Below are 22,614 nucleotides of genomic sequence, written 5' to 3'. Positions count from 1 at the left end.
TAGAATTGAAACCAGGGGTTTTACTTTACACATAAAATCAGAACCCAGGCATTTCCAACAACCCAGGAAACAAAAACCCAGGGTTTCTAGTTACCTAGGTTGCCAAAAACCAAGATTCCCATTTACCTAGGTTTTCAAAAACCAGGATTCTCTTTTACCTAGGTTTTCAAAAACCAGGATTCTCTTTTACCTAGGTTTTCAAAAACCAGGATTCTCATTTCCCTAGGTTAAAAAAATGACGTAAGCAAGACGACTAAACAACCGGGAGGGACCTTGGTCTTATCGTTATCTCGAGGAAGGGGGGGCAGCCACCCTTATAACTGGCTTTCTTCATGGTTCTCTAAAAATTAAGGCTTTCCTTGCGAGACGAGAATCTTCACCATCTGAATCATGAGTAAGTTATATTTTCCTTTTTTTCCTGTATTTCTCGTTTATAATTTATTTTCATATTTGCACTATATTTCTTATTTTATATATATTTATACTACTTGAAAAGCGGTTTACTGTACTTCCAACTTCTTAATATCATTACAGTTCTACTGTCCTGCATATCCTACTATTCTGTTTTTTATAGAGTTTCTCTATTACTATAAGATATTATTAAAGTTATTCATGTGTGTGTATGAGGAAGAGAGTGTGTGTGTATGTATGTTTTTAGCACTCCTCAGCTCGTACACTTCTTTTTGACTTTTTTACTATTACTGCTCTTAAATTGCTCGTAATTCCAATCCGCCTAATGCCGCTTCTATGTGTCTAGGTGCCGGTGCCCGTCGTCAGTCCCCTCTCTCTCCGTTACTGGACCTGGATCAGGGTTTGGACCTGGATCTGGACACTCATTACCAGCTTGTGCATCTCACTGCTGATATCATGATGCTACTTAACTATCTTCGCAGCACCCCCCCCCAAGAATGGAGATCCGGGGTTCCCCCCTCTTCTTCGGTACAGAATCTGCCCCACGAACGTGCGTGTTGACGCCTCTACACAGTCAGACCCAGAACCCCCCTCCAGCTTCCAATCCGAGGATGATGATGTTGTCTTCTCCGATCCGGGCCCCGACCATCCGTCCCTCTTCTCACCCACCAGTCCGCCCGACTCTCAGTGGTCCACTCACTTCACCCACCCTGATTTCCCCATGTCCCCAGGACGCACCCCATTTTCCTCCCCCTCTTACTCTCCTCCAGACTACGCACCCACCCGTCCTGTGAATTACCAATAAAATTACATTGTTACTCATACTCAATCTCCCTCGTGTTTATTTCATGTCATTTTTATCCACAACACAAACTCATATAATCAGTTGCCCGACCTACTCCAATTTGATTCTTTTCACATATTTACACATAATATAGTACTATGAAATGTTTCTGACCCAAAATATTACGAAATAGGATTGTTTACATTAAAATGCAAAAGTTGATGAAAAAGTATGATAAGGTGAAAAAAGTGACATTTTATGTCTAGAAAGTGACTTTTCATCAAAAGTACAATAACAAAACTAGTTCACATTCATCCTGTGTCCCCTTACACACTTGTGCTCTTTATCCGCTCAAAACGCTATACAGCGAACTAGAAGGCGCTAGGAGCAAAGGAAAGTGGTTTTTCTAACAAACTCATATAATCAGTTGCCCGACCTACTCCAATTTGATTCTTGTCGCATATTTACACATAATATAGTACTATGAAATGTTTCTGACCCAAAATATTACGAAATAGGATTGTTTACATTAAAATGCAAAAGTTGATGAAAAAGTATGATAAGGTGAAAAAAGTGACATTTTATGTCTAGAAAGTCACTTTTCATCAAAAGTACAATAACAAATCTAGTTCACATTCAACAAACTCATATAATCAGTTGCCCGACCTACTCCAATTTGATTCTTGTCGCATATTTACACATTATATAGTACTATGAAATGTTTCTGACCCAAAATATTACAAATATGATTGTTTACATTAAAATGCAAAAGTTGATGAAAAAGTATGATAAGGTGAAAAAAGTGACATTTTATGTCTAGAAAGTGACTTTTCATCAAAAGTACAATAACAAAACTAGTTCACATTCATCCTGTGTCCCCTTACACACTTGTGCTCTTTATCCGCTCAAAACGCTATACAGCGAACTAGAAGGCGCTAGGAGCAAAGGAAAGTGGTTTTTCTAACAAACTCATATAATCAGTTGCCCGACCTACTCCAATTTGATTCTTGTCGCATATTTACACATAATATAGTACTATGAAATGTTTCTGACCCAAAATATTACGAAATAGGATTGTTTACATTAAAATGCAAAAGTTGATGAAAAAGTATGATAAGGTGAAAAAAGTGACATTTTATGTCTAGAAAGTCACTTTTCATCAAAAGTACAATAACAAATCTAGTTCACATTCAACAAACTCATATAATCAGTTGCCCGACCTACTCCAATTTGATTCTTGTCGCATATTTACACATTATATAGTACTATGAAATGTTTCTGACCCAAAATATTACAAATATGATTGTTTACATTAAAATGCAAAAGTTGATGAAAAAGTATGATAAGGTGAAAAAAGTGACATTTTATGTCTAGAAAGTCACTTTTCATCAAAAGTACAATAAGAAATCTAGTTCACATTCATCCTGTGTCCCCTTACACACTTGTGCTCTTTATCCGCTCAAAACGCTATACAGCGAACTAGAAGGCGCTAGGAGCAAAGGAAAGTGGTTTTTCTAACAAACTCATATAATCAGTTGCCCGACCTACTCCAATTTGATTCTTTTCACACATTTACACATAATATAGTACTATGAAATGTTTCTGACCCAAAATATTACGAAATATGATTGTTTACATTAAAATGCAAAAGTTGATGAAAAAGTATCTCTAAAGCGCCTGGACTCCACCAATCCACAGTCAGACAGATTGTGTACAAATGAAGGAAATTCACGAGCATGGTTACCCTCCCCAGGCGTGGTCAGCCAACAAAGATCACTCCAAGATCCATCTTCTATACCGCGTAATCCTACTCAGGGTCACGGGTAAAAGTTACATTTTCCAAAGAAATTTAACTCGCTGGGACGGGCAGTCCATAGGTAGTCGGTACCTAGCCGCCCAAGGATTGGACTGCATTGCGACGGCTCGACTATGGAGTTGTCCCGTTCTGTGAGACCTTTGGGCCGTCTCGCCGCATCGTCACCCTTCAGTTTATATGACGGCACAGCTCATACCCCAAGACTTGAATCAAATCTATTTGAGAAGCAGTCATCTAGTCGGCGAACACGAAACCCTCATTTGCATAGTTTTCGTTAAACGGGGTGGGCCTCGGACGAGGTGGCCGAGAGGTTAAGGCGATGGACTACTAATCCATTGGGCTCTGCACGCGTGGGTTCGAATCCCATCCTCGTCGCAAGCTTCTCACTTTGCCTCCTCTTTCCAGCAATGTCTGGCTTTGTTGCAGTCTGTCTCACACCTACAAGGCCTACAACCGGGAAGCTTTGTACAGGTCCCTGAGCTGGCACTAGAGAGGGTGGAGAAATGTGAAGAGCTAGCACTGTGGCTACGTGTTTCGCGACCGTGAGCTGTGTTTCAATGCTTTTTGGCCACAGCTGCTGTAAGGCTCTTGCGTCTCTGGAGGTCCGTCAACGAGAACGCATTCCGCAGTCCAGACGACAGGGGCAAAGGACCTGCACCGAAACCTCTCTTTTGCTCCACACACCGGGATGTAATTTCATACGCGTGAGCTATGTCAGCAAGAGGTTAAGGTGATGAACTGCCAATCCTCTGTGCACAGCCCATGTGGGTTTGGACCCCATTTTTCTTGTAAAGACCTTGCTTAAGCGCATTCTGTAAAGGAAGCGTGCATGGTGCAGACACTGTTTTTTTTTGTTGTTGTTTTTTTTTTTATTTATTGAAAGTATTCAAAAAAATTCCATCAAGAAAATATGTTACAATATAAATACATTTTCATCTTAAAATATTAGAATGTACATTATTTTTACACATAAAATCTAACTCCATATAAAACATTTAGTATTTACACTCAGTGTTATGTTTAATTTAAAACACAGTCAACTCTCTAAAACAATAAATAACACTCGTATAATTAAAATTACCCTTGTTGTCTTGGTACTTCCCACTGTAAATCATTAAAAATCTTGCACACCTCTGGCGTAAAGACATTGTAAAATTCATCCATTTTGTCGTTTTGCTTAAAATAGAGGAACAGGCACTCTACATATTTCTCCACTTTCCTTTTAAAGACACGCTCACCATTCATCACGATTCCTTCTCTCTTTGCTACTACCCTTCTTTCCCATATCGCGCTTTCAAAGACCATCACGAGCAGATTAATCAGCTTGCTGTTTTTTTCCTTTTTATCGACGCCTAGCAGGACGACTCTATTCCATTCCTTATCTCTGTCATTTTCTTCCCCCTTTAGGTGCCTGATTATCTCTCTGCATTTCTCGTTCGCTTCCTTCAAACCTTTGCAGTGCAAGAACAAGTGCGAAAAGCCTTCGTCAACCTCATTGCATACTTTACATGTTGGCGTCTGCTCCATTCCTAACTTATTTAAAAAAGCATCTGTAAATATCGCTCTGTGTCTGATAAGATACTCGAGGCTTTCCAATTTTGTCTCTACGAGACTCCCTCTCATATTGTCCCATATATCGTTTTCGGCCAGGTCGTTGAACTTTTTTTGCCAGTATTCATTTGCTATGGGTATTTTAAAAATCCCGTCTCTAAAGAAGCTATAAAACATTTTGACTGTACAGAGTTTAAGATCAATGCATTTTCCCCCCACCTTTACGTAAAATTCCCTTCTTGTCCCCTCCTCCTCCATGCTTTCTATTCTTGCTATCCATTCCTTTGGTATTGCTTTCTTGATTATCTCGTATTTATTGCTTATTTCTTGCATGCTAAAATCTTCCTTCGCCTCCTCCATTGCATCTACTACATACTGTACGGGTAAGAACCCTTCTTTAAACTCGTATAAGACATCTCTCACCCTTGTGATCCCTACCTCCCACCATTTTCTAAAAAAGATCTCCTTCCCTTGTTTTAAAATGTTGTTGTTTAAAAACAGGGGCTGGTTTAAAATGTTCTCTCTGCCTTGGGGCTTAAAATGCACAACAGTTAAAAATTTTCCCCAGGCGCCCATCAGTTCCTTATAAAAATCCGGTAGCCCTTCGGTCATCCAATTCTTTGTTTTCATATTTAGGACAGCGTCTCCCAAGTTAAAACTCCCACATTTATTTATAAAATATCCCATTGTTTCTTTCCACGGTGGATTATTCGCGTCATCTATATACTTTTTTATTATTTTCACTCTTAGGCTGTTTTTCTTTTGTTCCACATCTACTAGTCCTAGACCCCCCCTTTCTACGGCCCCTATCAAGGTGCTGTATGCAATCCTCGGTGGTTTTTTGTCCCATAAAAAGTCTAAAAAGCATTTTTTTAGCCTTTGTTGTGCCCACAAAGGCATGGATGACACGTACAGGGTATACCAGAGTTTGGACGCCATCAACACATTTAGGATTAAGACTTTGCCTTTTAAACTGAGAGTCCTCAGCCTCCAGAAGGCCAATTTTCTTCCGATGTTCCCTAAAACCTCCTCCCACATGGTTTCCCCTGCCTTGCTATCATCCTTCCCGATTAAAATCCCCAAGATCTTTATTTCGTTCATTTCCTTAAAAGCAAAATAATCCATTAAATCTATTGCGCCTCCAAATCTCATGTATACTGTTTTATCTAGGTTTATCTTGCCCCCTGAGCCCTTGCAAAACATTTGTACAATATCCATAGCCTTCTTGACGCTTTCCTTTTCTTTTATTATTAGCGTCGTGTCGTCTGCGTATTCAAATATATTTTCTTTTCCTTTACCTCCCTCTACCCCGATTCCTTTTATTTCACCCTCTTGTTTTATTGCTATGCCCAGCGGCTCTGAAATTAGTGAATATAGCAGATATAGGTGAATATAGCTGATAAAGGGCACCCCTGTCGTATGGATCTTTTTATTTTAAAACACTCTGTTAAAAAACCATTACACTTTATTCTAGTTATCCCTCCCCTGTATAAAATTTTAATCCATTCAATAAAATTTTCACCAAACCCAAATCTTTCTAAAATTCCAAATAAATACCCGTGATTCACCCTGTCAAAGGCTTTCTCGAAGTCCAGACTAATCGCATATCCCTCCTTGCGTTTCGTTTTCATGTATCTGATTGTTTCCTGTATGCCTAGCGTTGTATCCGCTATGTCTTTCCCCTTCACCCCATATACCTGATTTGTTCTGATTATAGTTGGCATTACTTCCCTTAGTCTGTTTGCTAAAATTTTTGCTAGAATCTTTAGATCTGTGTTGAGCATTGTAATTGGCCTGTAGTTTCTTAGGTCTACTCTCTCCCCTTTTCTTTTGTATATCAGTTTAATCAGCCCCATTCCCATTCTCTGGTTCATCTCTCTATTCTTAAAAATCTCATCGTACACTTTTTTCAGGACGCTGGTTAAAACATCCTTAAAAACAATGTAAAATTCACCCCCCAGACCATCTATCCCCGGGCTTTTCCTTCTATTTAATTGAACTATGGCTTTCTCTATCTCCTCCTCCCTTATTTCCTGGTCACATTGTTTTTTCCTCTCCTCTCCTACCCTTGCTTCTATTTGGTTCAGTAAAAACCCCTTCTCTTCTTCACCTACCCCCTCTGCGCTAAAGAGTTTTTCATAAAATGCTTTGACTTCTTCCAAGATTTGCTCAGTTTTTTCCACCGTTTCCCCGTTCTCCCCTTTAATCGCTTTTATTGTTTCGGCTTTGCCTTTGCTTTTTTCTAGGTCAAAAAAGAATTTTGTGCATTTTTCGCCCTCTACCAAAAACCTTGCCTTGCTTCGTAGCCTTGCACCTTGATATCTTTTTTCTTCTATTTCTCGCATTTCTTCTTCTATCGCTTTTAATTTTTGTATATTTTTTTCCTTCTTATTTAGTTCTTTTTCCCACAGTTCCCTTATTTCTCTTTTCTTATCTTTTTTGTTTTTCTGTATTCGCGTGCAATATTTTATTGTGAATTTCTTGACCTCATATTTTACGTTTTCCCACCATATTCTTTTGTCTTCCGTGAAGATCCCGTTTTCTTTTTCTTTTTCAATTATCTCTTTTATTTTTACAATATAGTCTTCATTTTTTAAAATTCCTGTATTTAAAACCCATACTCCTGGTCCTCTTTTAACTACGCTCCAGTCTACGCGCAAGAACAGGGGCTTATGGTCGCTTAAGCTTGTTTCCTCGTACCTTATCCCTTCCATAAAACCTTCTATGTTTCTAGTGCATAGGATAAAATCGATTCAGGTTCTACACATAAAATTCCCGACCATCTGCCTTCTTGAGTATTCTTTCTTCTTTTCGTTTCTCTCTCTCCAAATGTCTATCATGTTGTTGTCTTCCATTAATAATTTTAACTCCTTTCTCCCTGTATCCGTTTTAAAAACCATCCCTTCAGCCATATCCAATTTGTTAAAAACCGTATTAAAATCCCCTATTATTATAATCTTGCTGTGCTTTTTTACAAATTCCCTTAAAAATTTTAAATACTCCGTCTTCTCCTGTTCCCGTGTTGGTGCATGCACATTTACCACCACCACTTTCCTCTCCTCATACTCTATTTCAACCGCCATGCATTTCCCAACCGTGTCTTTAAACATTATTTTACATTTTATGTCTCTACCTTTTTTTATCAGTATTGCTACCCCTCTACCAAATTTATCATCACCATTGCTGTAGAAAATTTCTCCATCACATCTTTTCCTCACTTCACTTATAAAATCGTCCCTCCAATTGGTTTCTTGTAATACAATTATGTTTTCTGATTTACACATTTCTTTAACTTTCTCAAATTTGCTTATGTTTAAAAGCCCTCTCGCATTAAATGTTACTATTCTTAAAACCATGCAGCAAAGAAAAATGTACATCATACCGGTCATTTTAGTCCATCCCCTCCAAGTCCTTCAGACACTCGTATCTGTTCCCATGCTTGAAACCGTCTTTTTTGATCACTTTTTTTCTGGTAGTTATCAAGTTCGGAAAAACCTTTATTGATCGCCTCCTTTTTGTTGTCTTGGGTATTTTGTCATCTATTTCTTCCTCCTCCTCGCTTTCATTTTGAACACTTTGCTTGTTCCTTCCTTCCTCTTCTTGTTCTGTTCCATCCAGCGCGTTTTCCAGGGTTCCGGTGATGTCGATTGGTGTCCAGGTTGCTGCCTGTCGTTCCTGCTGTACATTTTGTCTGTCGTCCTCATCCATCTACTCACCGTGCTCCGTGTCTTCAGCTGCATCCTCGATCCGCGTCTCTCCGACCCGCTCCTCCTGTTCCCTCTCATCGTCTCCTCCTTGTTTCTGTCCGTTCACCTGTTCCTTGTTTCGCTCCTCGCTCTCCATCCAACACTCACACTTGTTTAGGTGTCTGTCGCAGTCCGGGCACTTCACCGTTTTGCAGTCTCTTGCGAAGTGTCCCCTCTCCTCGCACTTGTAGCACGTGAAGCTGGGGCAGTCCTTGACCAGATGGTCCGGGCTCAAACACAGCCGACATGTCTTCACCTGCTGGCTGTGCATTACCCGGAAGTACTGAGGTCCTTCTGCAGTTTCCAGCTTGGTGCTGTATGGGAGCGACGTCACCTCTTTCGGGAACCTTGTTTTTACATATCTAGTCCCGTCTTCGATGCTTGTACCGGGATATTGCCTCCTTTTTATTTTTGATATGGGTGTTACTCCCCATCCCGTCAGGATGCCACCAAATGGGGCCTATTTAAATAGTATAAGCAAACATCTGACTGACTGACTGATTGACTGACTGATTTATTGATTGATTTTCCTTCATTTCTACACAATCAGTCTGACTGTGAATTGGTGGAGTCCATGCACTTCTTCAAATAAGACAGGGTGCTCACTCACACCTGATGGTCATCCCGTTGATTGAAAACACCTGACCCTAATTTCCCCTTCAGACTAACTGCTCATGCAGACGCCAACAGTGTCTGCACCATGCACGCTTCCTTTACAGAATGTGCTCAAGCAAGGTCTTTACAAGAAAAATAGGGTCCAAACCCACATGGGCTGTGCACAGCGGATTGGCAGCTCATCACCTTTACCTCTTGCTGACATAGCACACGCGTATGAAATTACATCCCGGTGTGCGGAGCAAAAAAGAGATTTCGGTGCAGGTTCTTTGCCCCTGTCGTCTGGACTGCGGAATGCGTTCTGCGTTGACGGACCTCCAGAGACGCAAGAGCCTTACAGCAGCTGTGGCCAAAAAGCATTGAAACACAGCTCACGGTCGCAAAACACATAGCCACAGTGCTAGCTCTTCACATTTCTCCACCCTCTCTAGTGCCAGCTCAGGGACCTGTACAAAGCTTCCCGGTTGTAGGCCTTGTAGGTGTGAGACAGACTGCAACAAAGCCAGACATTGCTGGAAAGAGGAGGCAAAGTGAGAAGCTTGCGACGAGGATGGGATTCGAACCCACGCGTGCAGAGCACAACGGATTAGCAGTCCATCGCCTTAACCTCTCGGCCACCTCGTCCGAGGCCCAGTCCTTTTAACGAAAACTATGCAAATGAGGGTTTCGTGTTCGCCGACTAGATGACTGCTTCTCAAATAGATTTGATTCAAGTCTTGGGGTATGAGCTGTGCCGTCATATAAACTGAAGGGTGACGATGCGGCGAGACGGCCCAAAGGTCTCACAGAACGGGACAATTCCATAGTCGAGCCGTCGCAATGCAATCCAATCCTTGGGCGGCTAGGTACCGACTACCTATGGACTGCCCGTCCCAGCGAGTTAAATTTCTTTGGAAAATGTAACTTTTACCCGTGACCCTGAGTAGGATTACGCGGTATAGAAGATGGATGGATGGATGGAAATGTAACTTTTATCCTTACCTGGATATACACAACGACTGTGGAAAAGGGGGGCATGAATTGCGACGTTCGTGAGGCAGCATGCTACGTGGTGTATAGCATGAAAGCGTGGGAGAAAAACCTGCGCAAAGCCTTTGGAGACGAGACATCACCCACCGTAAGCTAACGCCCGTGGCAGCGGTAGGATTTGAACCCACGCCCCCGAAGAGACTGGAGCCTAAATCCAGCGCCTTGGACCACTCGGCCACGCTACCCGCAGGCCGGTGTGGTGGTAAACCCGTTTGTGATAAGAAGGTGACCGGGTCATTCCGCCGGACAACAAGAAATCTGGCATGGGCGCGACAAATGGGCTGTTGTGAGACTCAAGTGCCTTTCGCTTAACCGGCTCTGGCGGAGACATCTAACCATTTCCAGCTGAAGACAGAGCTAAGGCCTGGTCTTTTGGACGCGATTCGTCTAGGCTTAAGACCCCATGCTCCACGGTCCCATCAGTAGTGTTTGCGGAAGAGCTCTTCTGCCATGACCTTACATCCCACTTACGGTGGTGCTTGAAAGTTTGTGAACCCTTTAGAGCTTTCTATACATCTTCATTACCGGGACCTAAAACATCGTAAGATTTTCACACAAGTATCAAAAGTAGATAAAGAGAACCTAATTACAGAAACCAGACAAAAACATTACAGATGGGCAGTCATTTATTGATGAAAATGATCCAGTATTGCATACCTGTGAGTGGCAAAAGTATGTGAACCTTTGCTTTCAGTATCTGGTGTGACCTCGGTGTGCAGCAACCACTGCGAACAAACGTTTCCGGTAACTGTTGAACAGTCCTGCACGTCAGCTTGGAGGAATTTTAGCCCATCCCTCATTACAGTACAGTTTCATCTCTAGGATGTGGGTGGGTTTCCTCACATGAGCTGCTTGCTTCAGGTCCTTCCGCAGCATTTCTACTGGATCAAGGTCAGGACCTTGACTTGGCCATTCCAAAACATTGACTTTATTCTTCTTTAACCATCCTTTGGTAGAACGACTTGTGTGCTTAGGGTTGTTGTCTTGCTGCGCGGCCCACTTTCCTCTTGAGATCCAGTTTACGGACAGATGTGCTGACATTTTCTTTTAGAATTTGCTGGTATTATTCAGAATGCATTGTTCCATCAATGATGGCAAGCCGTCCTGGCCCAGATGCAGCGAAACAGGCCCAAACTGCAACGCTACCACCACCATTTTTCAGAAATGGGATACGGGTCTTATGCTGGAATGCGGTGTTTTCCTTCCCCCAAACATAACCCTTCTCATTTAAACCAAAAAGTTCCAGTTTGGTCTCACCTGTCCACAAAACGTTTTTTCGAGTAGCCTTGTGTCTTGTCCATGTGATCTTTAGCAAACTGCATGCAGGAAGCAATGTTCTTTATGGAAAGCAGTGGCTTTCTCCTTGCCATCCTGCCATGCACACCACTGTTGTTCAGTGTACTCATTATGGTGGACTCAGGAACATTGACATTTGCCTACGCGAGAGAGGCCTTTAGTGGCTTAGAAGTTACCCTGGGATCCGTTGTGACCTCGTGGACAATTACATGTCTTGCTCTTGGAGTGATCTTTGTTGGCTGACCACGCCTGGGGAGGGTAACCATGCTCGTGAATTTCCTTCATTTGTACACAATCTGTCTGACTGTGGATTGGTGGAGTCCAGGCGCTTTAGAGATACTTTTTCATCAACTTTTGCATTTTAATGTAAACAATCATATTTCGTAATATTTTGGGTCAGAAACATTTCATAGTACTATATTATGTGTAAATATGCGAAAAGAATCAAATTGGAGTAGGTCGGGCAACTGATTATATGAGTTTGTTAGAAAAACCACTTTCCTTTGCTCCTAGCGCCTTCTCGTTCACTGTATAGCGTTTTGAGCGGATAAAGATCACAAGTGTGTAAGGGGACACAGGATGAATGCAAACTAGTTTTGTTATTGTACTTTTGATGAAAACTGACTTTCTAGACATAAAATGTCACTTTTTTCACCTTATCATACTTTTTCATCAACTTTTGCATTTTAATGTAAACAGTCATATTTCGTAATATTTTGGGTCAGAAACATTTCATAGTACTATATTATGTCTAACTAACTTGAGACGTGAACTGATCAAATGTGACGTGACAAAAGAAGAACGACTCGGATCGGGAGGTGAACTAACAGACTGCTAATGCTAAGCAATTAATCAATCATTTCTGTTTCTCATAATTCGGCCTCGGTTGCATTAGCCTATAGTTTATTTTTTATTCCAAATGTGATCAATGTTTGCGTAAGTACCAGAGGTGTTGGGGAGTTTAACATGTAACATTTTAACTTTATTCTGCTGAAATGAACGAAATGATGCAAAAAAGAGTCGTTCATTTTGCTGAACGAGATTCAAAGATCCGAGTCAGTAAAATGATCCGAACTGTCTTGTGTTAAGTATGCAAGTCTTTGAACGTAATTTATATATATATATATATATATATATATATATATATATATATATATATATATATATATATATATATATAATAACCTCTCATTTTCTGATGCTCCTGCTTCCACTGTAATGCTCCCTGATTAGCTTTGCTTACAATATCAATATGTATATGAACCGCTGGCCATGAAATTTCTCAAGAGATTTGGTGAGAATCTATTACTCTGGTCCTGATCTTGCTTGTGTACACTGTTTATTACATTTTTGAATGACTTTTCTTTTCCTCATAGAATTACTTTAGGCACTGATAGAACTGTTCTGTAATGACGGAAGATCAGCGCAGAATTCACCAGACTTGTGTCGATGGACCTGAGCAAGTCCTTTTATGAGGGTCTTGACAAACACGCCTCAAAGCTGCTGTATTTGTACCGCTCGAGGCGCCATGCAGACATCACAGAAAGGAGTGCCATACTGGAGCGCCTGGATAAAAATGTGAGTAGGTTTATTTCAAGTGTACTTGTTTTGTAAATACTGTGGTCATTTCCTTTCTTGCTATTTCTCTTGTCCTGCATAATTTTTATATAAAACATTTGTACTTTTGAGGCATCAAATCACAGGAAGAGGGTTGCAGTACTGCTGGGGCTGCCACTGTCCATGCGGGAGAATCCATCTCAGTTCTTACAGATCTGTGAGGTAAGTGTCTGTGAGGAAAGTAAGATGTTGGAAGATATTCGGATAATGGAAGTCCACGTATTGATATGGAGTATTGATATCCACGTATTGATGGAGTTTACCTTGTTTTATTTTCATGAGAGATGATGAATTTCAGGACGTTGTACTGTATTTTTTTTCCACCTTCTGATATTAATTCATCTTGTGTGATGACTAGTAAAGTTAAGATCGATTCACTCATGCTGTTCTTAAGTCGTTGAGCTTGTGAGGTTGTATGTGTGAAAGCACATTTTAAAGTTTGTCTTTGTTTTTAATACAGCACACAGATTCTGAAGAAGAGTTAATCAAGGGCGTGACTGTTGGAATCAGTACAGTTGTGGATGACGCGATGGACCCTATTCCGTGTGACTGCGGTGATGTAGCCCTTGTAATGGAAGAAGTTGTCGTTCTACGCAATCTTGGTGATGTACCAAATGCATTTGTCAACTTGATGGGATTGCTTTATGCACGTAACATAAACTACCCCACAAACTTCAAATACACCTTTGAGGTGATTCAGAGGCTGTTCATGAACATCGGAGCTGATGCCTGCAGTGCACGAGTACATTCACTTAAAAATAATCTGCTCAAGTAGAGATGGTGTTATGCATTTCTTGTAAGAGAGATTTCATGTGGTGTTGTGTTGTGTATGTTACAGTTTCTATACCTAAGCAGCATGACTTCAGTTTTGTTGTATATTTTCACCTTTAAACACTGGGCAATTGAAATGTAATGTTGTTAGGCAAAAACAGATTTCTGCTTGCTTTTTCTGTTTATTTTGAGAAATTCATGTAATTTCAAGTTCTGCTGACACCCGAGTCTGCTGACACGCACAGCCAAGCTCCGCCCATGCCCAAGGTTCACCTGGTAACCTCAGAGCCTCAGCTTCCCTGTTCAGCTGCGGTCGTCGCTCAGCCTCCCTGTTCAGCTGCGGTCGTCGCTCAGCCTCCCTACGCCGTCAAGAACACCGGGCAGTTTCCTGGCTCTGTTTGGGACATTCAGCCCAGGGGGCCGGGGCCGCCAATGAAGTGGGATGACTCATGGCACTCGGGAGGGGGGTTCTGTCACGATTCCCCCTTGAAGCAGCGTGCTCTAAGCGTGAATGTGCGAGCACCTGCTTTTCCGTTGTTGACTGTAATGACATCTGGACACGTGTGTTTTGTTTATGTTTCTGTCTCCTCCCTGTTCTGTCATTGGCTGGGATTTCACGTGGGTTTGAATTGCTCTCAGCTGCTAGCGGTTTAGACGCTGATCATGTCCGCATATATACTGCGCGCCTCCCAGCACACAACGCGGAAGATTAAATGTTTAGAGTTAGTTTAGCTCGTATCATAGTCATAGTCACGGTCCATGTTTAGAGTTAGTTCGCGCTGGATTATCCGCTTCCAGTCCCTCGTCATAGTTCGTTTCTTGTTTTGTTTATCGACCCTGTTTTCCGTGACCACGACCTAGATTCCTGCCTTGCCCCGTGTACGCTTGTTTGCCAATCGCCTGATCTCTTGCATGTTTATGGATTACGTTTTGGATCACGTTTTGAATTTGTCTGCCTGTCCCTCTTTCAAATAAACAACTGTTCATCCTGCACTTGCATCCGTCCTATCTCTGCTCCGTCACGATACGTGACGGTGACCTGCTCCAATATGACATTTTGTACATAATATACTTTGCAGGTTTCTGATGTAAAATGATACGAAATAGGATTGTTTACATTAAAATCCATTATATGATGATAATGTATGATAAAGGGGAAAATGTGAGAAGAAGTCTAGAAAGTCACTTTTCCTCAAAAGTGCTCTGACAAAGCGTGTTTTCATTCCTCCTGTGTGTGCAGACACACGGGGGCGCTACACTGGCTTAAATCACTATACAGTGAGTTTCACGCCGCTGGGAGCAAGGGAAAATAGTTTTTCTAACAAATTCAGTATCATATGTTTCACATGTTCATGATTTAATATGATTCTTTGACATGTTTCTGACTCAATATTAGATGTTTAACTTGTTTACATAAAGCCCACCCCATTTCTCCAAAAGATGTTTTTTTATTATTATTTTATTTAATTAAGTTATTTTTATTTTTGCTCATGCAGTATAAAAGAACAAAGTAATGGTACTTCAAAAAAAAAGTAAATGGTTATTATATCAACAACAAAAAATCAAATGTAACAGATGTGCATTGTAAAGGTTTCAGCTCTACTCAGTGAAAATGGAGGGGACATAACAGGTCTTAATACAGATTATAACCCAGATCTAAGTCTAATCAACACTTACATCTAACCACAAAGTTACGTTGACACTGACGTGAGGAACAGATGCAGGAGTAACAGAAGTGGGTGGGCTCGTCGCAGTGCATGGTCTTCTTAAAGGAGATAGCCTCCTCACGGGGGTTGGTCTTATAGGAGATAGCCTCCTCACGGGGGTTGGTCTTATAGGAGATAGCCTCCTCACGGGGGTTGGTCTTATAGGAGATAGCCTCCTTACGGGGGTTGGTCTTATAGGAGATAGCCTCCTCACGGGGGTTGGTCTTATAGGAGATAGCCTCCTCACGGGGGTTGGTCTTATAGGAGATAGCCTCCTCACAGGGGTTGGTCTTATAGGAGATAGCCTCCTCACGGGGGTTGGTCTTCTTATAGGAGATAGCCTCCTCACGGGGGTTGGTCTTCTTGTAGGAGATGTTCTTCTTAAAAGGGATGAGAATCTCAAAAAGGGGATGGGCTTCTAAAAGGGGGTGTGATTCTCAAAGGGGATGGGCTTATTACAGTATAGGGTGTGATTCTTAGAGTAGATAGGCCTGGTAAAGGGGACGGGCTTCTCGAAGGACTTCTAAAAGGCACCTCATGCTCATCACCACCATTTTGCTCCTCCTCATGCTGGTCAGGCATGTGGACGTCATCCTCGTAGTCACTCTCCACGGTGTTGTAGTACAGCTCGTCGGCAGCAAACGGCGGATCAGAAGATGTATCCTCCCTCCGTGTTCCTGTATCAAAAGAGATGAAGAGACAGTGAGACACATCTGCACGTCTCGTAAAAGGAACCAGAAAATCCTCCCTCTAAACTGTCCTTTTCACAAAACGTATTTACACAAGTTAATGGTAAATTACTGTCATCTTCCTATAACGGTGCATACATCCTCAGTATCTCCGTTCTAGCTGCATGTAGAGGTGTTCGATACGGGTGTTACAGTGTCACGACTTCACCGTTAGTCACGGCATATAATCACACACTTACCTCACTGCTCACTTTCCCCCTTGCCAACAAACAGAATAAAACACATTTCTGTCTATTACTGTTTTTTTCTGATCTCTAACGGTTCTTATCCCTTTTATGTCCATCTGTGGCTCCCCAAAAACTCTTCCCACCCTCTTTCTCCTAAATCACACAACTCCTAACTTCATCACACATCGACGGCTATGAAGAACAAATCATCGCTGACCAGAATTAAACCAAACTACTTTATATTTTGCCTAAGCAGCACTGCACACTGGTCACATTTATGATTATTTATTTATTTATTGCTCAGTCAGCTGCATTTCCTCACAGCAGCTCTCTCTCTCTCTCTCTCTCTCTCTCTCTCTCTCGCTCTCTCTCTCTCTCTCAGCTTATAACAACTTTAACAATACTTTTCGTTCTCAAAAATATCTTAGAAACAAGAACAATTAGGAAATTTTATTTGCTTTAGTTAAATTCTATACGATTATACTATTCACTGTAGCAAACTTTAGTTAAACTTTTAGTAAACTTTAATATAGAAATAGCTGACTTTTCTACCTACCAAGATAGTAAACACAAAACCAAACTGTTTCATATATCTGATTAAAAATTTTATATATATATATATATATATATATATATATATATATATATATATATATATATATATATATATATATATATATATATACACACACACACACAGTATCTCACAAAAGTGAGTACACCCCTCACATTTTTGTAATTATTTGATAATATCTTTTGATGTGACAACACTGAAGAAATGACACTTTGCTACAATGTAAAGTAGTGAGTGTACAGCTTGTGTAACAGTGTAAATTTGCTGTCCCCTCAAAATAACTCAACACACAGCCATTAATGTCTAAACCGCTGGCAACAAAAGTGAGTACACCCCTAAGTGAAAATGTCCAAATTGGGTCCAAAGTGTCAATATTTTGTGTGGCCACCATTATTTTCCAGCGCTGCCTTAACCCTCTTGGGCATGGAGTTCACCAGAGCTTCACAGGTTGCCACTGGAGTCCTCTTCCACTCCTCCATGACAAAATCACGGAGCTGGTGGACATTAGAGACCTTGTGCTCCTCCACCTTCCGTTTGAGGATGCCCCACAGATGCTCAATAGGGGTTAGGTCTGGAGACATGCTTGGCCAGTCCATCACCTTCACCCTCAGCTTCTTTAGCAAGGCAGTGGTCGTCTTGGAGGCGTGTTTGGGGTCGTTATCATGCAGGAATACATGCTGGGAGCATGCTCTGCTTCAGTATGTCACAGTACATGTTGGCATTCATGGTTCCCTCAATGAACTGTAGCTCCCCAGTGCCGGCAGCACTCATGCAGCCCCAGACCATGACATGTTTTTCAGTACAAACCTATAGTTATACATTTTTATTTCATATGTCTTCTACATTATCCAGTCAGTACAAAAAACATTTCAGATTCCTAAACATTAGTTTCCCAGCACAAAATTAAATGTTACAGAAAAATGTTTGTATGTCAGTAAAGAAAGCAGCATATTATGTAAGAGACACTTTTCAGACAAAAAAAAAAACAACATAATGAAGACTGCTGGGTTTTGCTGCAAAAATAAGAAACAAGTGCGACAGTCAAAGTCTCCAGAAGAACCGTGACTGGTTCTGCAAGATGCTCAATAAAACCTACATCTCATTTCCTTATAAAACTGCACTAATAGTATGGGAGACTACTATTTTTTAAGCAAAGGGTCATCACAACAAATATTTACTGTTTACTGTTTACTGATTTTTATCTTATGTTTAAAAAATATAGAAACATTTCATTGGATTATTGTTGAAGGCATGTTTGCTCTACAGCATTTCTTTGAATGTGACTTTTGTACAGTACTGTGTGTATATATGTACAGTACTGTGTGTATATATGTACAGTACGGTGTGTGTATATATGTACAGTACTGTGTGTGTATATATGTACAGTACAGTGTGTGTATATATGTACAGTACGGTGTGTATATATGTACAGTACTGTGTGTGTATATATGTACAGTACGGTGTGTGTATATGTACAGTACTGTGTGTGTATATATGTACTGCATGGTGTGTGTATATATGTACAGTACGGTGTGTGTGTATATGTACAGTACTGTGTGTGTATATATGTATAGATTGTGTGTATATATGTACAGTACTGTGTTTGTATATATGTATAGATTGTGTGTGTATATGTACAGTACTATGTGTGTATATATGTACAGTACTGTGTGTGTATATGTACAGTACTGTGTGTATATATGTACAGTACTGTGTGTATATATGTACAGTACGGTGTGTGTATATATGTACAGTACTATGTGTGTATATATGTACAGTACTGTGTGTGTATATGTACAGTACTGTGTGTGTATATGTACAGTACTGTGTGTATATATGTACAGTACTGTGTGTATATATGTACAGTACTGTGTGTGTATATATGTACAGTACAGTGTGTGTATATATGTACAGTACTGTGTGTATATATGTACAGTACTCTGTGTGTATATATGTACAGTACAGTGTGTGTATATATGTACAGTACAGTGTGTATATATGTACAGTACGGTGTGTGTATCTGTACAGTACGGTGTGTATATTTGTACAGTACTGTGTGTGTATATATGTACAGTACGGTGTGTGTATATATGCACAGTATGGTATGTGTATATATATATATATATATATATATATATATATATATATATGTATATATGCACAGTATGGTATGTGTATATATATATATATATATATATATATATATATATATATATATATATATATATATATATATATATATATATATATGTCTGTACATTATACCTACGGTCTTGAAGGAAACATGAATTCTGCTCTCTACCAGAAAATCCTAAAAGAGAATTAGGATTCTCGGTCTTCAGTCCATAATATGAAAGTCAAGCGCTGCAAGACAATGATCCAAAGCATAGGAGTAAGTCCAAGTACTAGAAGTAAGTGAAAGTCTGATCTCCAGTTATTAGAAATGTTTGGTTGCAGTTATTGCTGCTAAAGGTGGCACAACCAGATTTTAAGTTTCAGGGGGCAGTTCATTTTTCACGTTGCTGATAGCTGTAGCTGTTGGATAACTTTTTTAAAAGTATTGTTTATAAAATTGATTATAAAATACTATTATTAACCTATAAAGCACTAAGTGGTCTCGTGCCACAGTATCTAAGCGACCTTTTGGTTTTATATGATCCGCCACGCCTACTTAGGTCAAAAGATGCAGGCTACTTGACGGTACCTCGAATAGTGAAGGCTACAGCAGGGGGAAGAGCTTTCTCTTATAGAGCTCCACAGTTATGGAACAGTCTTCCTATTAGTGTTCGGGACTCAGACACAGTCTCAGTGTTTAAGTCTAGGCTTAAAACATATTAGTTTACTCAAGCCTGACTCTATTATGCTAATTCACAGTCCTAATAATCTTTTCTCTCCCTCTCTCCTTCTGTCAAGCCACACATGAATTTATGGAGATACTAGAGATCCTGATCCTTTCTGCCTCTGGATGGAGCTCTCATCTACTCCAAATCCAGATTGCTGGGACTACGGCTGCTCCTAACGCCATACAGACTTCATATAAATCCATAATGAACTTTTTCACACTAACTGTTGTTGCCCAGATGAGGACGGGTTCCCTTCTGAGTCGGGTTCCTCTCAAGGTTTCTTCCTCTTAAAACATCTCAGGGAGTTTTTCCTCGCCACCGTCGCCAGTTGGGATAAATTCGCACCTTTAATATCTGTATACCGTGTTGATATTTCTATAAAGCTGCTTTGAGACAATGTCTATTGTAAAAAGCGCTATACAAATAAAACTGAATTGAATTGAAATGAATTGTATTATATTTAATAGTATTTTATATCTATCTATTTATCTCTCTCTCTCTCTCTCTCTCTCTATATATATATATATATATATATATATATATATATATATATATATATATATATATATATATATATATGCTGAATTTTTCAGTAAAAACATTTTTTAATGTAAGAAAACATAAAAACCAAGCAGTCAGGCATTAGCATTGATGCATTCTGCCCCATCTGAGTCCTACTGTACTTTTACTGCTCCATGTGTCAGTTTTAGTCATGAAGCATTGTGATTTATCTAGCATGAAGTATCTTGTAAATAAGGTTTAGAAAAATGCTATATAAATAAAGATTTAATTACCACAGAGATTACATTTACAAATATTTAAGCGACGGTAAAAACATTTTGAAGATAGTCATAACAACCACTGTACTCACCTGTTTTTTCCCAATCTTTTTACCCGTTCCAATCCACTGTAACGACACTTTACTATTTAATTTATTCTTTAAATCATTATAATAATCATTATTAGTATGGTGGCTCAGTGGTTAGCACATTTGCCTAGCACTTCTGGGGATGGGGGTTTGACTCCTGCTTCCACCCTGTGTGTGTGGAGTTTGCATGTTCTCCCCGTGCTTCAGTGGTTTCCTCCGAGTACTCCAATTTCCTCCCCAAGTTCAAATAGATTAGATTAGATTCCACTTTATTGTCATTAAGCAGTTTGTGTGAGATTGTTCACATTCACCCCATTAATTATTTGCAATATACCACAAGTCACATGTTCAACAGGATGTTGTATCATCTGACTTTCCTGAAGATCATGTGAAGAAGAAAACCATGTTCTGTAATTTAAAATTTTTTTATAACAAAACTTAACCCTCTTGCGTTCAACCCTGTTTCTCATTTAAGAGCAAAATGCAGCCATTTTCTGCAAAGAAACATGATAAAAATGAGATTGATGCCCGAGATGGATGAACCTTTTTTTGAATGATTAAATGCATGTTTTCTTATATTTGCTCTTCATTCATTTATTCATTCATCTTCAGTAAACGCTGCATCATGATCAGGGTCGAGGTGGGTCCGGAGCCTATCCTGGGAACACTGTGCGTGAAGTGGGAGAAGTCATCCTTGACGGAATAACAGACCAGCACAGGGCACCACGCACACACGTACAGTGCATATGCATTAATATCAATTTAGCTATAACCAACCCACCTATTTGTATGTTTTCAGTCAGTGGGAGGAAACCAAAGAACCCAGAGGAAACCCACACAAACACAAAAACAAGAGAATATGCAAAACTCAAGACCCAGACAATAACCCAAGCTCAGGATTGAACTCAGGCCCTGGGGAGGTGAGGAGGTTGTCTAGGTTGTTTCTAGACAACCTATCCTACAGGGTCACGGGGAACCTGGACCTGGATGGTGGATGACAGGGTGCCAGTCCATCGCAGGACACAATCACATACACACACACACACACACAGACACACACACACACATTCATACACTACAGACACTTTAGACATGCCAATCAGCCTACCATGCATGACTTTGGACTGGGGGAGGAAACCGGAGTACCCGGAGGAAACCCCCACCGCACGGGGAGAACAGGCAAGCTCCGCACACACAGGGCAGCGGCAGGAAACGAACCCCCGACCCTGGAGGTGTGAGGCGAACCCTCTGCCTAGCGTTACAAGGGTTAAATGCACCACAATCATGAAATCAGCCCGACCCTAGATAGTATACAGTGTGTACTTCAGTATGTAGTACCTTAGTGTTCAATTTGAAACGTTACCTAACTTTTTTATCTTGAACAGAAATGACAAATAAGTAGCACAATATTTCATGTCACTGAACTGCACCAAAACAGCACCCACAGGAAGCACCATATACAGTAAAACCACAACTGAAAGGAAAAACAAGTGTCCAGTAGCCCACCCTTCATTCTTTTGGTAAATTTAATACATCATCCGAGTCTCAGAAGTACAACGCATCTCACTAAACTTCCCAGTGTGAGCACACCACTCGCACTAAAAGTATCCAAAGTGACACAGCATTAGTAATATGTTTTGGATGGAATGGAGTACATACTTGAGGTAACTTCTGCCAAAATGACTGATTATAACTTCTAAATATTAATTACTACATATGTTTCCATTGACTGGTTTTCAGAAATGGCAAGAGAACATGCATTTCCATCAACTAATGGTTATGTAGAATATCCTGAAAAGAAAGTGACACAATAATGTGAGCAGTACAAGGCAGCTGGTCATAGAGACACAGGAGCACACACACTTGCTGGCACTATTTACTCAGAAATGTGCCTTTTAATGCTTGATTCGCCTCAGTTGTTTCACACCACCCCATCGTAGATCATTTTCCTATAAAAGCACACCAGAACGTTTTATACCTTAATTATGACAATTTTCTCCTCCTCAGCCAAGAGTCAAAATAAATAAATAAATTACATACTTTTTAAAAATATAATAAATAATAAACTTAA

General features: G+C 40.3%; 1 protein-coding gene and 3 non-coding genes across 18 annotated transcripts in view; 2 read left to right on the top strand and 2 right to left on the bottom strand.

The window, feature by feature from the left end:
- LOC124627540 (NACHT, LRR and PYD domains-containing protein 3) overlaps positions 1-22,614 on the top strand; it is a 285,770-nt gene that overhangs the window by 149,791 nt on the left and 113,365 nt on the right. The window lies entirely within an intron of this gene.
- On the top strand, positions 3,305-3,386 carry trnas-acu (transfer RNA serine (anticodon ACU)). Its single transcript has one exon. It is a non-coding gene; the product is annotated as a tRNA-Ser (tRNA).
- Positions 9,466-9,547, bottom strand: trnas-gcu (transfer RNA serine (anticodon GCU)). The gene has a single exon. It is a non-coding gene; the product is annotated as a tRNA-Ser (tRNA).
- trnal-uag (transfer RNA leucine (anticodon UAG)) lies at positions 10,056-10,137 on the bottom strand. The gene has a single exon. It is a non-coding gene; the product is annotated as a tRNA-Leu (tRNA).

This window comes from Ictalurus punctatus, unplaced genomic scaffold, assembly GCF_001660625.3.
Source record: "Ictalurus punctatus breed USDA103 unplaced genomic scaffold, Coco_2.0 Super-Scaffold_100046, whole genome shotgun sequence".
NCBI lineage: Eukaryota > Metazoa > Chordata > Actinopteri > Siluriformes > Ictaluridae > Ictalurus > Ictalurus punctatus.
The sequence above is the reverse complement of the archived record's forward strand: the minus strand, read 5'-3'. Positions and strand labels throughout refer to the sequence as shown.